The 16,325-nt window shown below is 43.3% G+C and overlaps 2 long non-coding RNA genes across 5 annotated transcripts in view; one reads left to right on the top strand and one right to left on the bottom strand.

The window, feature by feature from the left end:
• Positions 1 to 16,325, bottom strand: part of LOC121290926 — a 107,308-nt gene that overhangs the window by 31,823 nt on the left and 59,160 nt on the right. The window contains exon 1 of one of the 4 annotated variants that reach the window (XR_005945899.1): positions 4,493 to 4,535. The exons of the other annotated variants lie outside the window; for them this stretch is intronic. This is a non-coding gene — a long non-coding RNA (uncharacterized LOC121290926). Of the gene's footprint in view, positions 1 to 4,492; positions 4,536 to 16,325 lie in introns of those variants that run through there. 4 annotated transcript variants of the gene reach the window in all.
• LOC121290927 overlaps positions 6,892 to 16,325 on the top strand; it is a 32,370-nt gene continuing 22,936 nt past the window's right edge. Inside the window, exon 1 of the long non-coding RNA XR_005945903.1 lies at positions 6,892 to 7,053. This is a non-coding gene — a long non-coding RNA (uncharacterized LOC121290927). The remainder of the gene's footprint in view (positions 7,054 to 16,325) is intronic.

The following is a 16,325-nucleotide window of genomic DNA, read 5'->3' as shown; positions in this document are numbered from 1 at the left end:
GACCCAGCCTCCACAGCTTTCGAGAATTCCACAGGTTGACCACCCTCTGAGAGAAAAAATTTTCCCTCGTCTCAGTCTTTAATGACCTGCCCCATATCTTGAGACCATGGCCCCTGGTTCTGGACTCCCCAACCAGGGGAAACATCCTCTCTGCATCCAACCCTGTTAGAATTTTATACGTTTCAATCAGACCCCCTTTCATTCTTCTAAACTTTAGCGCATACAGGCCCAGTCGAACCAATCTCTCCACCCCCACCGCCCGCACAGGGAGCACACAGCGCTTCCGGGTGTGCGTCACGCTGGGCAGGCCTTAATTGGCCTGCCCATGTAAAATGGCGGCGCGCACCCAATTGGGGGCGCCGATTGGGGGCGCCGATCGGGTTCGCATTCGCTCCTGCCTGCCCCCACATAACACCCCCAATGGGGGGTAATGTTCAGCCCCAAGCATCAGTGGGGGAACATTTAGGAGACAGTGATCATTGTATTGTACTCTTTAGGATGATGATAGAAAAGGTCGATCGACAATCCAAAGTGAGAATAATTAACTGGACAAGAGCCGACTTCAATGGGGCAAGACCAGAACTGAGCCAGATAGGCTGGAATGAAAGATTGGCAGGAAAACTGCAGCTGAATAATGAGCTACCTCCAAAAAAGAATTGGTTAAGACACAAGATATATTCCATCGAAAGGGAAAGGTAAGGCAAACAAATCCCAAGGTCCCTGGATGAAAAAGGAGATAGAAATTAAGATAAAGAAAATAAAATGTGCTTATGACAGGTGTTGGATAGAAAATACAATTGAGAACCAAGAGGATTGCAGAAGGTTCAGAGGGAAGGTGAAAAAACATATTAGAGGAGCGAAGAGGGATTATGAGAAAAGACTGGCAGCCAATTTAAAGAGGAATCCCAAAGTCTTCTGTAGCTGAAAAATAGGAAGCAGAAAGTAATGGTCAATGGATATTTTTCAGGCTGGAGGAAGGGTTGTAGTGGAGTTCCCCAGGGGTCAGTATTGGGACCCTTGCTTTTCCTAATGTGTATTAATGATCTAGATCTTGGCGGGCAGGGGACAATTTCAAAGTTTGTGGATGATACAAAGCTTGGGAGTGTTGTTAACTGTGAGGAAGACGGTGTGGAATTTCAAACAGACAGAGATAAGTTGGTGGAGTGGGCAGATAGGTGCATCTTGGTAGGAAGAACATGAACAGACAATATGAAAAAAGGAGTAACATTTTGAAGTGGGTGCAGGAGCAGAAAGACCAGGGTGTATGTGTGCATAGATCATTGAAGGTGGCAGGACAGGTGGAGAGAGCAGTTAAAGCATATAGTATCCTGGGCTTTATTGATATGAGCTTTGAGTACAAAGAGCAGGGAGGTTATGCTGAATTTATATAAGACACTTATTAGACCTCAGCTGGAGTATTGTGCACAGTTCTGGGTGCCACACTATAGGAAGGATGTGAACACATTGGAGAGAGTGCAGAAGGGGTTACAAGAATGGTTCCAGGGATGAGAAACTTCAGCTATGAGGATAGATTGGAGAGGTTGAGACTGTTCTCCTTGGAGAGAAGAAGGCTAAGAGGAGATTTGATAGAGATGTTCAAAATCATGAGGGGGCTGGACAGAGTAGATAGGGAGAAGCTGTTCATGCTCATAAAAGGATCAAGAATGAGAGATTTAAAGTGATTTGCAAAAGAGGTAAATGTGACGTGAGAAAAAACTTTTTCACACAATGAGTGGTTCAGGTCTGGAATGCACAGCCTGGAAGTTTGGTAGAGGCAGGTTCAATCAAGACATTCAAGAGGGTAACAGATGATTATTTGAATAGAAACAAGGTGCAGGGGTTGGAGAAAAGGCAGGACAATGGCACTAGGTCATAGTGCTCATTTGGAGAGCTGGTGGAGACACGATGGGCTGAATGGCCTTCTGTGCCATTGAAATTCTGTGATTCTGTGATTCTGTCTCATTCACTTTGATTATGTCTTCGGACCGTGAAAGTGGCCCAAGATCTGGGGAGCAGCATCTGTCAAAGCCAGTGAGAACTACTGGAGACAGACAATATTTATTGCATCAGTCTCCAACCAACCTCCTGAGGGAGATTAAGGTACGGTCCAGCTCCACAGGCATGAGCATACACTACCTACTGCCAACAGTCATAGAATTATAGAATTATAGAAACTTGCAGCACAGAAGGATGTCATTTGGCCTGACGTGCCAATGCTGCCTCTCGGAAAGAGCAATCGTGCTTAGTCCACAGCCCCGCTTTATGTTCACAATTCTAGAAGTTCCTCATCCTCCAGTGCCTATCCAACTCCATTTTATAATTATTTTTGAAATCTGCTTCCACCATCTTTTCAGGTATCTAGCTATCACTTTGTGTGAAAAAATTCTCCTCATCTCCCCTCAAGATCTTTTGCTAATGATTCTGAATCTATGACTCCTGGTTATTTACCCAGTCACCTGAGGGACTAGTTTTTCTCTATCTGTCCACTGTCACACTCATGATCTATTTATACAACTCAAACAGTGGACCTCCTATGGCAAACCTCATGGTCAATCAAAGAACACAGAGCTTTACCATGACACAAACATTATAATAGCCCTAATGCGAGTCATCCAGTTTTTCCAGGATAAACTGAGATCCCATCTGCGGTCCGGAGTATGCAGAGCTGGCATGAGCCAAGGAAATATGCAGCTGGTCAACGTGTTTAAAAGTTGCTGGTCACCCAGTTAACAGGTTTTTTTCCCAAAAAATCTGGGTTTTACTGACCTTTGCCTCTGAGCAGTGCTCATTCCCATGCAAGGCCAGTTAAAAAGGTGCGGAGGTCCAGTTTGTCAACGCCTCCGACAGCGTAAGGTTGATTGGATTTTATTACTTTCTCTTAAGCTCTTCAAGAGCCAGCTGAGGTTTAAAGATTAAATAGCAATGCAAGCTTATTTTGAGCTTTTTAACTTTCGAGGAAGAAGGTCCTCACCAATAACTTGGTACCAATAAATTGGTAAATTGGATCAGCAAGTTTGCTGATGACACTAAGATTGGAGGTGTTGTGGACAGCGAGGAAGGCTTTCAAAGCCTGCAGAGGGATCTGGACCAATTGGAAAAATGGGCCAGAAAATGGCAGATGGAATTTAATGCGGAAGAGTGTGAGGTGTTACATTTTGGAAGGTCAAACCAAGATAGGACATACACAGTAAATGGTAGGGCACTGAGGAGTGCGGAGGAACAAAGGGATCTGGGAGTTCAGATACATAATTCCCTGAAAGTGGCGTCACAGGTAGACAGGGTTGTAAAGAAAGCTTTTGGCATACTGGCCTTCATAAATCAAAGTATTGAGTATAGGAGTTGGGATGTTACGGTAAGGTTGTATAAGACATTGGTGAGGCCAACTTTGGAGTATTGTGTGCAGTTCTGGTCACCTAACTACAGGAAGGATATCAGTAAGATTGAGAGAGTGCAGAGAAGATTTACTAGGATGTTGCCGGGTCTTAAGGAGTTGAGTTATAGGGAAAGATTAAACAGGTCAGGACTTTATTCCTTGAGCGTAGAAGAATGAGGGGAGCTATGAAAGAAGTTTACAAAATTATGAGGGGTATAGACAGAGTAAATGTGAGTAGGCTCTTTCCACTTAGATTAGGAGAAATAAGCACCAGAGGACATGGCTTTAGGGTGAAAGGGGAAAGGTTTAGGGGGAACATTAGGGGGAACTTCTTCACTCAGAGAGTAGTGAGAGTGTGGAACGAGCTACCATCTGACGTGGTAAATGCAGGCTCACTCTTAAGTTTTAAGAATAAATTAGATAGATACGTGGATGGGAGAGGTCTGGAGGGTTATGGACTGGGTGCAGGTCAATGGGACTAGCGGAATAATATTTCAGCACAGACTAGAAGGGCCGAATGGCCTGTTTTCTGTGCTGTAGTGTTCTATGGTTCTATGGTTCTAACTTGCATGGAGGTTTTCCTGATCTCCTGTCATGATGTTTCTCCGAGGCATTTTGGCTGATGCTATAGTGACACATCAGGATACCTGCTGAAATTCTGCCCCATTTGTGTTATTTCAACTCTACTGCAAGTGTAAAGCTACCTGACAAATATCACTCTCTTAGGATGTGCTAACAGTAGGCACACCAGGGTTTTTTAAACCGTGCCTTAAGAGCATTTAGTGTCAACGTGCACATCATAACACAGAACATTCCTCAAAAACAGTCTCACTCTCACAGCCCCATCTTCCAATCCCAGCCCCAGCCGTGTATTCACTATACCCCCTGATCTTCCCCTCTCCGACGCTGAACATTTAGTGCTCAGCAAAGGACTTAGTTTCATACCCTTACTCCCTCATCTCAATGAATTTTGGGCTCGGCACGATGCTGAACTCTTCTTCCGCCGTCTTCGTCTCCGTGCTCACTTCTTTGGGCAGGAGTCCTCTCCCCGTTCAACAGATCCTTTTACCCACCTCCAATATTCTCCCTCCACCTGGACCTCTCCCTCTGGATTCTTACCTTCTCTTGATCTTTTCACTGAGAATTGTAAAACCCAGTTCTGTGGAAGGGTCATGAGGATTCGAAACGTCAACTCTTTTCTTCCCGCCGATGCTGCCAGACCTGCTGAGTTTTTCCAGGTAATTCTGTTTTTGTTTTTCACTCTCACAGCTCTCGATTTGTAGGTTTTAAAGAACAATTTCAAAACAAAGTGGGATAAGTGATCTGGAATTCAATTTAGACCCTTATTTGAGGCTAAGTCACTTTAGGAGATGTTATTTTTCAATCTTTATTCTTATTGCATAAAGAATGGTTGCCGTCTCAAAAATGTTGCACATTGAACAAAATAAAAATCTATGAACCACAAAACAAATATGCTGAGGAAGTAGAGAAACCATTTCACCTTGTCAAAACTATTTCATATTCATCAGTGGATAAAAAAGCTTGCTGGAAACAAAATGGGAACTATGATGAGGAGAAACTGCTTCTCAAGTTTGGAGAGCATTTGAATTGTTTTCGCACAAGTTAATATTGTGATACGCTGATGTTTGCAGAGATATGCCAGTAAAGTAATTCTTGAAAAATATGCAAGGGTAATTTCAATGGTCCCTCGGGTGCCCAGCAAAAAGCCATACTCAAGAGGAGCCAGAGTCAGAATCAGGATCACAATGTTGTTGCCTGGCTCCTCATTAAATATGTAGGATTTACCTCATGGTGGAACGTCTGCCAGAGTATGAAGAACAATCAGATATACAGATATACAGTTGGTGTACTCTCTTATGCTCATACAACTGAACAGCAGGAAAGACCACACAGTCCCACTATTAAAAGGGACCTTCGACTACTTGCAGGTTAACTGCTGATTGATTTCTTCTGATGGTTGCTGCAATTCCTCAGGTTTTTGGTGCTATCCATAGTTGCTTGAAGCTATAAGTCTACAGGGAGAGTGTGCTAGGTGCTGACATACTTTGTTCTCACTTCAAAGCTGCTGCACAAATGAGTTCCTGCTAGACATGAGTGCTATAATTGGCCTTCCTTTTGGAATACAGCATGAATGGGAGAATGATTGGAGGTCATGCAGAGCAGGACAAACTGTTGGAAGAGAGAGGAGCAGGAGCCAGAGAAGCTCTCAGCAGGAGGCCATTTCCAGCCTACAATTTTACCACCCAACAAGGAGTAGCAGAAAGAGTTCTGTCCAGATAAATTGCTTGGTCCTAATCTACACTGTGAACTACTGGAACATTGGAACACCTGTATCTGAGCCTATAAGATTAATTTATCTCTACGTGCCTTCTTCCATCAGGGAAGTCCTCACTTCTGGAAAGACAGATCACCCTGCAAGGGGTTCAGCCTGCTAACCTCTGAAGGAATATGCCACTGAACTTTTGATTCTGGACTCTGGACTCAGGTGAAACCATAATTCTTATTTTTATTGTGGTCTTGCCCTTTATCCTTTTCTTTCCCTATCCCTCTTTTGTCGTATGACTGCAAAAGGGCAGACATTGCAAAACCACTGCCCCGCATTTTGTGTGTGTGTAAAATAAACCGACCCTCTTACTTTACCCTATTTTAAAAGGATGCAGTAAGCGGAGAGACTTCAATTTAAAAAGGATGCAGGGAGTGGGAGAGACTTCAGTTTAAAAAGGAGGCAGCGAGCGGGAGAGACTTCAGTTTAAAAAGGGCACAGAGCGGGAGAGAATTCAGTTTAAAAAGGACGCAATGATCAGAGAGACTTCAGTTTAAAAAGGGCGCAGTGAGTGGGAGATACTTCAATTTAAAAAGGATGCAGTGAGTGGGAGATACTTCAATTTAAAAAGGACGCAGTGAGCAGGAGATACTTCAATTTAAAAAGGACACAGAGAGCGGGAGATACTTCAGTTTAAAAAGGACAAAATGAGCAGAGAGATTCCAATTTAAAAAGGACGCAGTGAGTGGGAGATACTTCAATTTAAAAAGGATGCAGTGAGTGGGAGATACTTCAATTTAAAAAGAATGCAGTGAGCAGGAGATACTTCAATTTAAAAAGGATGCAGTGAGTGGGAGATACTTCAATTTAAAAAGGATGCAGTGAGTGGGAGATACTTCAATTTAAAAAGAATGCAGTGAGTGGGAGATACTTCAGTTTAAAAATGGCGCAGAGAGCGGGGAGACTTAAGTTTAAATAGGACGCAGTGAGCAGGAGATACTTCAATTTAAAAAGGACACAGAGAGTGGGAGATACTTCAGTTTAAAAAGGACAAAATGAGCAGAGAGATTTCAATTTAAAAAGGATGCAGTGAGTGGGAGATACTTCAATTTAAAAAGAATGCAGTGAGTGGGAGATACTTCAATTTAAAAAGAATGCAGTGAGTGGGAGATACTTCAGTTTAAAAATGGCGCAGAGAGCGGGGAGACTTTAGTTTAACTAGGACACAGAGAGCAGGAGATACTTCAATTTAAAAAGGCGCAGCACAAGGAGAGCAGACCTGGGTGAGAAGGGAGGTGGCAGCAGGAGATAAAAACTGATGGCAGAGAGCCCCTTCAACCTGTTTCTACCTGTCAGATCTGAAGTGTGACATCAAAGAAAAACAGGTAGCTGATTGGTGGGTATCTCTTCCGTGTCTCTTTTGATTGGCCAAGAGGTTTAAATCAGGGGACATTACTACAGCTGATGAGTACAGTTAAGAAAATCGCTTTTAAAATACTTGGAGTGGGAGGGGAGGGATCCAGTTGTCGTGGTCCATGTAGGCACCAATGACGTAGGTAAGGCTAGGAAAGAGGTTCTGCTGAGGGACTATGAGCAGCTCGGGGCTAAATTAAAATGCAGAACCACAAAGGTAATAATCTCCGGATTATTACCTGAGCCATGTGCAAATTGGCGTAGGGTAATTAAGATTAAAGAGGTAAATGTGTGGCTCAAAGATTGGTATGGGAGAAATGGGTTCTGATCCATGGGGCACTGGCAGCAGTACTGGGGAAGGAGAGGGCTGTTCTGTTGGGATGGGCTTCCTTTGAACCATGCTGGGACCAGTGTCCTGAGTGAAGAGGCAAATAATATTCAAAGTGACAGGAAGGGGCAGAAAATATAAGCAGAAGAGTGCAGCAGAAATTAGAACCAGAATGACTAATAATGGTAATAAGTCAAAGCTTAAGACTCTTTATCTGAATGCATGCAGTATTTGTAACAAGATAGATGAGTTTAAGGCACAAATAGAAATAAATGAATATGACTTGATAGCTATTACAGAGACGTGGTTGCAAGGGGACCAAGACTGGGAACTCAATATTCAAGGGTATTCAACATTCCAGAAAAATAGGCAAAAAGGAAAAGGAGGTGGGGTAGCTTTGTTAATAAAAGAAGATTATCAGTGCAGTGGTGAATAGTGATATAGGTGCAATAGATCATGATGTAGAATCAGTTTGGATGCAAGAAAGGAATAACAAGGGGAAGAAATCACAGATGGGAGTCATCTATAAGCCCCTGAAGAGTTGCCTCACTGTAGGACAAAGTATAAGTCAGGAAATAATGGAGGTGTGTAAGGAGGGCGCTACAATTGTCATGGGTAATTTTAATCTGCATATTGACTGGACAAATCAGATTGGCAAGGGTAACGTGGAAGACAAATTTGTAGAGTGCATCAGTTTCTTAGAACGAAACATTGCAGAACCTACCCGTGAACAGGCTATTATAAGTCAAGCAATGTGTAATGAGATGGGATTAATAAGAAATATCATAGTTAAGGATCCTCTAGGGACTAGCGATCACAACAGTGTAGAATTTCAAATTCAGTTTGGGGCCGAGCAACTCGGGTCTCAAACCAGTGTCCTCAGCTTAAATAAAGGCAGTTACAGAGATATGAAGAAAGAGCTGTCAAAAGTGGGCTGGGACTAAGGGAAAGGTCAGTGGATGAGCAGTGGCAGACATTTAAGAAGATATTTCATAACGCTCAGCAAAAATTTATCATGGTCAAAAAGGACTTGATGAGAAGGATGAACAACCCGTGGTTAACAAAGGTGGTCAAGGAGAGTATCCAATTGCTACCTAATCCATACAAAGCAGCAAAAACTAGTGATAGGCCAGAGGATTGGGAACTTTTTAGGAACCAGAAGCAGATGACCAAAAAGCTAATAAAGAGAGAGAAGATTGATAATGAAAGTGAATTGTTAAGAAATATAAAAACAAACAGCAAGAGCTTCATATAAAAGAAAGTATTTAAAAAGAAAGAGAGTAGCTAAAGTGAGTGTGGGACCCTTGGAGGATGTGACTGGGGAATTGATAATGGGGAACAGGAAAATTTCAGATCATTTAGACTAATATTTCGCTCCAGTCTTCATGGTGGATGACTCTATAAACATCCCAAATATATCAGGTAAGCAAGGAGCTAATGGGAGGAAAGATCTTGTAACAGTCTCTATTATGAGGGACAAAGTATTTGACAAACTAATGGGACTAAAGGCAGACAAGCTGCCAGAACCTGATGGCCTGCATCCAAGGGTTTTAAAGGAAGCAGCTGCAGAGATAGTGGAGGCATTGATCGAAATATTCCAGAACTCACTGGATTCCGGGAGGGCCCCAGTGGATTGGAAAACTGTGAATGTGACACCAATGTTCAAAAAGGGAGGGAGACAAAATGCAGGAAACTATAGGCCAGTCAGCCTAACATCTGTCACTGGGAAAATGCTGGAGTCTATTATTAAGGAAGAAATGGAAGGACATTTAGAAAATCTTAATGCTATTAAATAGAGTCAACATAGTTTTGTGAAAGGGAAATCAATTTGACAAATTTGCTAGAGTTCTTTGAGGATATAACAAGCAGAGTTGATAAAGGGGAACTTGTGGATGTGGTGTATTTGGATTTCCAGAAGGTATTCAGTAAGGTGCCACATATAAGTTTATTGCACAAGATAGGAGTTCACGGCATTGGGGGTAATGTATTAGCATGGATTGAGGATTGGTTAACACACAGAAGACAGGGAGTCAGGATTAATGGGTCTTTTTCAGGTTGGAAAGATGTAACTAGTAGAGTGCCACAAGGATTAGTCCTAGGCTCTCAATTATTTACTATCTATATTAATGACTTGGAGGAGGGGGCAGAGTGTAATGTATCCAAATTTGCTGACGATACAAAAATAGGTGGGAGGCCATGTTGTGATGAGGACATAAAGAATCTGCAAAGGGATATAGACAGGTTGAGTGAGTGGGCAAAAACATGGCAGTTGGTGTTTAATGTAGCCAAGTGTGAGGTCATGCATTTTGGTAGGAAGAATCAAAAGGCAGCTATTATATAAATGGAGAGAGTCTCCAAAAAAGTGCAGCACAGAGGGATCTGGGTGTTCTTGTGCATGAAACACAAAAAGTTAGCATGCAGGTACAGCAAGTAATTAAGAAGGCAAATGAAATTATATTTCTAGAGGGTTGGAGTTTAAAAATAGGGAAGCGTTGTTAGAAATGTACAGGGTGTTGGTGAGGCCGCAGTTAGAGTACTGTGTACAGTTTTGGTCCCCGTATTTAAGAAAAGGTATACTGGCATTGGAGGCAGTTCAAAAGAGATTCACTAGGCCAATTCCTGGGATGAAGGTGTTGACTTATCAAGAACAGCTAAACAGGTTAGGCCTGTTAGAGTTTCATTAGAGTTTAGAAGAATGGGGGGTGATCTTATTGAAACGTACAAGATTCTGAGGGGGCTTGACAGGGTAGATGTTAAAAAAATGTTTTCACTAATGGGGAATCTTGAACTAGGGGACATAGTTACAAAATAAGGGGACATTCATTTAAAACTGAGATGAGAAGGAATTTCCCTTCTCCGAGGGTAGCGAATGTCTAGAATTCTCTACCAAAGAGAGTTGTGGAGGCTAGATCACTGAAAGTATTTAAAGAGGAGGTCAATAGATTTTTGAAATATGGGGGCGTTGAGGGCTATGAGGAGCTGACATGAAAAAGGATTTTAGACCTGGGGCAGATCAGAGATGATCTTATTGAATGGAGGGACAGGCTTGAGGGGCCGAATGGCTCCCATTACACTCAAGAAGCTGGACACCATCCAGGACAAAGCAGCCCATTTGATTGGCACCACATCCACAAACATTCACTCCCTCCACCCCGATGCACAGTAGCAGCAGTGTGTACCATCTACAAGATGTACTGCAGGAATTCACCAAGGCTCCCTGGACAACACCTTCCAAACCCACAGTCATTACCATCTAGAAGGACATGGGCAGCAGATAAAAGGGAACATCACCACCTGGAAGTTCCCCTCCAAGCCACTCATTATCCTGACTTGGAAATATATTGCCACTTCTTCACTGTTGCTAGGTCAAAATCCTGGAACTCCCTTGCTAACAGCACTGTAGGTGTACCCACACCACATGGACTGCAGCGGCTCAAGAAGGCAGCTCACCACCACCTTCTCAAGGGCAACTAGGAATGGGCAATAAATGCTGGCCCAGCCAGTGAAGCCCACATCCCATGAATGAATAAAATAAAATCTCCTGCTCTTATTTCTTATGTTGTTAGGTTGTTCAAGGAGCACTTCTTCTGCCTAAACCTCAGTGAGGAATTATGTCTAAGACATCAGTGTTTCAATAAGGAATCCACTGACCACTTAGCTGTCACCAAAACATTTTTTAGTCAGCAGACATCTTTCTAGCCCTGATTTAGAGGTGATAACTTGGTTTTAACAAACAGTCTATTGTCTTGTGATGTGTAGCTGTACAGTAAACTCACTTTTACAGTTTGTGGCTACAGTTTCACTGTCATTTTTCCAGTGAAGTTGTAGTAGTGAATAGCAAAATATTACACATCTAGAAATATTGCAGAAAAACAATAATATAGAAGTTAATGCTGGACCTCTCTCTCACAGTGCCCAAATATCATTATCAATAAAACTTTACACAGCTGAAAACATCAAATATCTGCCTTGTATGTCAGTATTAAAAGTAATTTCCTTCTTAGTCATTTTCTCCCATATCCTCCTTGAAGATAGACTTATAGGCGCTTACTGCACAGAAGGAGGCCATTCGGCCCATCATGTCCATGCCAGTCAACAAAGACCTGACTACACTAGTCCCATTTTCCAGCACTTGGTCCATAGCCCTGCAGACTATGGCAATGCAAGTGAATATCTAAATACTTCTTAAATGTTACAAGAGTTTCTGACTCAACCACCCTTTCAGGCAGTGAGTTGCAGACTCCCATTACCCTCTGGCTGAAAAATTTTCTCCTCAACTCCCCCCTTAGCCTTCTTTCTCTTACCTTAAATCTATGCCCCCTGGTTATTGACCCCCCTCTACTAAAAAGTGCCTTATCTACCCTATCTATGCCCCTCATAATCTTATACACCTCTATCAGGTCCCCTCTCAATCTTCGCTGCTCTAAAGCTATCCAACTTTTCCTCATAGCTCAGACCCTCCAGCCAGGCAACATCCTGGTAAATCGCCCCTGCACCCTCTCCAGTGCAATCACATCCTTCCTACAATGTGATGACCAGAACTGCATGCAGTACTCCAGTTGTGGTCTAACCAGCATAACCTCCCTGCTCTTGTATTCTATGCCTTGGCTAATAAAGGCAAGTATCACATATGCTTTCTTAACCACCTTATCTACCTGCCCTGCTACCTTCAGGGATCTGTGGACATGTACACCAAGGTCCTTCTGATCTTGTATTTGCCAGGGTCCTACCATTCATAGTGTAATCTCCTGCATTGTTAGCCCTCCCCAAGTGCATTACCTCACACTTTTCTGGGTTAAATTCCATTTGCCACTGTTCTGCCCACTTGACCAGTTCATTGACATCCTCCTACAGTTTACGGCTATTCTCCTCACTATTTATTTGATGCCAAAGACATCAAATATCTGCCTTGTATGTCAGTATTAAAAGTAATTTCCTTCTTAGTCATTTTCTCCCATATCCTCCTTGAAGATAGACTTATAGGCGCTTACTGCACAGAAGGATCCAATGCTCTAGCCAATGTCGCTAAATGAACGCTTCCCACCCGATCATTAGGGAGTGACCCTATATTCCTGTCTCTGACAAGGGGAAATGAGGACTATTGGAGCACCCAGCTGTGACCCTGGCTGAGATTACATTATAAACTATACTGAAAAAAAATCATCAATTCTGAGTTAGTTTCATATCAACTCCAATAAAATGTCAGGATTGTGGCACAAATTGTCAGCTTGCAAATCCACAGGAGATTTAACAAAAGCATTAATGAGGCAAATTTGCCCTACAGGGCATAGTTTGTTATGCTTGCTTTGTGAAACAAAATACTGGCTCATTTATATAACGTTCATGAAACTTCTAAAAACAACAAGCAAGTCAGCAAATGCAGCTGGCTGAGTTGAAAACAAAATATCTTCAAATAACTGCCCCCGTTCAAAGTTTTTGACTCTTGGGTCTATAATATTTAATATTTAAAGTCAGCTTTGAAGAAAACAAGTCAGTCTCTATCTGCTTTCATGTTGCTACTGTTTCAGTTCCGATCCGGGGGCACTAGTAGCTATAAGCTGGGTCAGGGTGTTTACACTGTGAAATCTTAGGGCACTGGTAGGTTCATGACCAACTAAGGAAGGATCTGCTGCAGTTAACGAATGAGTGTCCCAGAAGTCAAACTAAAATAGCATCTGCATAACAACAGTTTTAATCTGATTTACCAAAAAATGGTACACGATTGGAGCAGCTGTTCCAGCCTCTCATATGAGACTGAATCTGGAAGAATTTTCAAACAGAGAACATTCAATTCAAATATTAGTTTTGCCTGAGGTCCTTTCGAAAATGGGAAAGCTGGGAATATTTGCCTCTGCGCCAGGGTGACTGTTTGATCTCCCATTGACACAGCTACTAAGTTAAGGCCTCACAGGTGTAGAGCATGGGAAGAGGGTCAATTAAAGGTGCCTTTGTCATGCAGCTTTTCAACTTGGAATGATCATAATCAACCTTTTTTGAACCAGTACTAAGTCTATATTTGGCAGCCTTCCACCTTGTTAGATGGTGGTTTGGCAGCGTGGTCAACCCTGTGTTAAGCAGTGTTTGGTTTGGCTCATGAGCCCTGCTCTGCAATGCCAGTCTCTGCTGCATTCGCTGCAGAGGAAGACAGTGGACTGAGAAGGTGCACAAATTCCTGGTTTCTGTTTGCTCTGGGCCCTCTTCTCGGCCAGCTGAACGTTTTGTTTCTGCTTGCCTCTTCCAATACCCGTCCAAACAGTTAGCTTCCAGAGAGCTGTCAGTGTCAATATCTGCCTGCTTCATAGCTCTGATGCAAGGATACCTGCAAGCAAGATACAGATGCCCATGGGGTTGTGACCCAGTGGGCAGTTCACCATACAGAAGGCCTTTCGGTATTTTTTTTATTCATTCACGGGATGTGGGCTTCACTGGCTGGGCCAGCATTTATTGCCCATCCCTAATTGCCCTTGAGAAGGTGGTGGTGAGCTGCTTTCTTGAACCGCTGCAGTCCATGTGGTGTAGGTACACCCACAGTGCTGTTAGGGAGTTCCAGGATTTTGACCCAGCGACAATGAAGGAACGGCAATATATTTCCAAGTCAGGGTGGTGAGTGACTTGGAGGGGAACTTCCAGGTGGTGGAGTTCCCATCTATCTGCTGCCCTTGTCCTTCTGGATGGGAGTGATCATGGGTTTGAAAGGTGCTGTCTAAGGAGCCTTGGTGAATTCTTGCAGTGCATCTTGTAGATGGTACACACTGCTGCTACTGTGTGTCGGTGGTGAAGGGAGTGAATGTTTGTGGATGGGGAGCCAATCAAGTGAATTGCTTTGTCCTGGACGGTGTCAAGCTTCTTGAGTGTTGTGGGAGCTGCACTCATCCAGGCAAGTGGGGAGTGTTCCATCACATTCCTGACATGTGCCTTGTAGATGGTGGACAGGCTTTGAGGAGTCAGGGGGTGAGTTATTCGTTGCAGGATTCCTAGCCTCTGACCTGCTCTTGTAGTCACAGTATTTATATGGCTAGTCCAGTTCAGTATCTGGTCAATGGTAACCCCTCAGGATGATAATAGTGAACGATTCAGTGATGGTAATGCCATTGAACGTCAAGGGGGGGTTGGGGGGGTGCGATGGTTAGATTCTCTCTTGTTGGAGATGGGTCATTGCCTGACACTTGTGAGGCGTAAATGTTACTTGCCACTTGTCAGCCAAAGCCTGGATATTGTCCAAGTCTTGCTGCATTTGAACATGGACTGCTTCAGTATCTGAAGTATGCAGCCATCATCTAACATGAATGTGGCCGAGCCAACACAGATGGCGTTTTTCTTAATGATGAGTGCAACCTAACAGAATTATGAAGCTCCAGGACCTCTGAGTTGGTGACCTTGTCCTGCCAAGAGATGCTGGGGACATGTCTGAGAAAGCAAAGATGGAAACTGTTCAGCCTTTTCTCCTGCCTAGTGTATGTTGTTCAGGAGTGTGCTGGGGATGCAGGCTTGGTAGACTTGCAGTTTGGTGTTCTCAGTCAGTTTGCTGTTGTTCCACACACTCTCCCTCAGCTCGGACATAACTGCTGCAGCTTTTGTAATGTGTGTGTTGATTTCAGCATCAAGTGACAGATTGCTGGTGATTGTGGAGCCTAGATATGTGAAGCTATCAACAACCTCCAATATTGCATTGTCAATACTGATAGATAGTGCTATGGCAACATCCTGGGCCATGATATTTATCTTCCTGATGCTGATGGGCAGTCTGAACCCTTTATAGGCAAGAGGGAGTCTGTTAATTTGTCGCTAAAAGCGTTTGTCGCTATGGAATATGAGCGTGGCATCGCCAACACAGCTCTCTGTCAGTTCTGCTATAAAAGTAGACTCCCTCTATAGATGACCTGAAGGGATATGACAGCAGCAAGAGAATATGCCAAAGGGTGTCAGTATCAGAACACGATCCTGTTTGACCGCACTGGGTTCCGATGTTGCCCTGTTATAGCTGATTTAACCTCTCATGCTGTTATGGGAAGAGGTCACTTTGAGCAGCATCAGAGGGCAGCCAATTTTCTCCAGCAGCTTAAATAGACCACCTCTGCTCACATGGTCGAATGCTTGGGTGAGACTGATGAAGGTAATACATAGAGGTCCCCTTTGTTCATGACATTTCCCTTGCAGCTGCCAGACTGAGAAGATCATGTCAATCATAGATTTTCCAGTTCTGAAACCACACTGGGATTCAGGGTAGCTGTTTTCAGCCAGGATCTACCATCTGACAAGGACAATATGGGGTAAATACTATTCCCGTGCTTCTCAGCAGGGAGATGTCTCGATAGTTGTTGCAATCGCTGAGGTTCCCCTTGTTCTTGTACAGGGTCACAGTCTTTGAATCACACACATCCAAGGGCACTGTCTCCTCCCTGCAGCAGAGACAAAGACCTTCATTCAATTGGTGTAGGAGTGCCCGTTTCCTGTACTTTCACTCTATGAAGTCTATTGTACCAGTATTGTAACCTGTAAAAATAATTGAGAATTTGAAAATAAAGGTACTGCAATTTTGGAAGAGGGGGCAAAGAAGAGAAACAGCGTAGACCTATTTGCTATCTTTGTTGTTATTTATAATAGCTTTTTGCAGTTACGTGGCTTCTTTAAGAAAATAAGAAATAGGAACAGTAATATAACATGTGGCCCGTCAAAGCTGTTCCACCATTAAATATGATCATGGTTAATCTTCTGCCTTAACTCCACTTTCCTGCCCACTCCCCATATCACTTGATTCCCTGAGAGATCAAGGGCTGGATTTTGGCTACCAAGGTCGGTAGCTCCAGTTGGGAAATTTCCCAACTTGCAGGCCCACCCTGAATCATGAAATTTTCAATCCAGATGTGGGATGAAGTCAAGCCTGCCAATCTTGGAAACAGATGCTCAGAGGACAGGGGGCCTGGTGG

This window comes from Carcharodon carcharias, chromosome 18, assembly GCF_017639515.1.
Source record: "Carcharodon carcharias isolate sCarCar2 chromosome 18, sCarCar2.pri, whole genome shotgun sequence".
NCBI lineage: Eukaryota > Metazoa > Chordata > Chondrichthyes > Lamniformes > Lamnidae > Carcharodon > Carcharodon carcharias.
The sequence above is the reverse complement of the archived record's forward strand: the minus strand, read 5'-3'. Positions and strand labels throughout refer to the sequence as shown.